A 1,424-nucleotide genomic window follows, 5' to 3' on the forward strand; every position below is an offset into this window, starting at 1 on the left:
TCATTTACGTAATTCTGGCATCCACCATCAACTCTCTTGTCCATATACACCTGCTCAAAATGGTCGTGCTGAGAGAAAACATCGTCATGTGACTGAGACTGGCTTGGCCCTTCTCTTTCACTCTCATCTTTCTTCTCGTTTTTGGGTTGACGCCTTCAGCACTGCAGCTTATATTATCAACCGGTTGCCTACTCCACTTCTTGGAGGTAAGTCACCCTTTGAACTCCTTTATGGCTACACTCTACATTATGACAATTTTCATCCCTTTGGTTGTCGTGTTTATCCTTATTTGCGTGATTATATGCCTAACAAGCTTTCTCCCCGCAACATTCCTTGTATTTTTTTGGGTTATAGTCCTGCTCATAAAGGGTTTCGCTGTCTTGATCCGGCCACCACTAAGCTATATATCACCTGTCATGCTCAATTTGATGAAACCCACTTTCCTGCTATCCCTAGCTCCCAGACCCAACCTCTTTCCTCTATTCCTATTTCAAATTTCTTAGAACCACATTTTCATCATATTGATTCATCCCCCCCTACCACTTCATCACCGCAAACTCCTCGATCCAGTTCATCCCCGTGTGATATTTGTTCTGACCTTGTAGATGAGTCTGTGCAGGTTGATACTTCTCTTGCAGGTTCCACTTTGCCACCCTCGACTTCTAATTCGACCTCTATTGAACCTCTTGTTGATTTCTCTTCTTTGGGCACTCATCCTATGATCACACGAGCCAAAGCTGGTATATTCAAGACTCGTCATCCAGCAAATCTTGGTATTTTGGGCTCATCTGGACTTCTTTCTGCTCTTCTTGCATCCACTGAGCCAAAAGGATTCAAATCTGGGGCTAAGAATCCTGCTTGGGTGGCTGCCATGGATGAAGAAATTCGAGCATTACAACAAAATGATACTTGGACTTTGGTTCCTCGCCCTGCTAACACCAACATCGTGGGCTCTAAATGAGTGTTTCGTATTAAATATTTGCCTGATGGATCTGTCGAGCGTTTCAAGGCTCGTCTTGTTGCCAAATGTTATACTCAGGTTCCTGGTCTTGACTACACTAACACTTTCAGTCCGGTTGTCAAAGCTACCACTGTCCGTGTTGTGCTTTCTATTGCAGTCACAAATAAATGGCCTCTTCGACAACTTGATGTCAAGAATGCTTTTCTCAATGGAACTCTTATTGAACGTGTTCATATGGAACAACCTCCTGGGTATATTGATCCTCGATTTCCCACTCATGTTTGTCTATTAAAGAAAGCCCTCTATGGTTTAAAGCAAGCTCCTCGTGCTTGGTTTCAGCGTTTTAGCTCATTTCTTCTCACACTTGGGTTTTCTTGCAGTCGCGCTGACACGTCCCTTTTTGTCTTTCATCAGCAATCTAACATTATCTATTTGCTTCTTTATGTTGATGACATTATTGTTA

This window comes from Cucurbita moschata, unplaced genomic scaffold (assembly GCF_002738365.1).
Source record: "Cucurbita moschata cultivar Rifu unplaced genomic scaffold, Cmos_1.0 Cmo_Scf00066, whole genome shotgun sequence".
Lineage (NCBI taxonomy): Eukaryota > Viridiplantae > Streptophyta > Magnoliopsida > Cucurbitales > Cucurbitaceae > Cucurbita > Cucurbita moschata.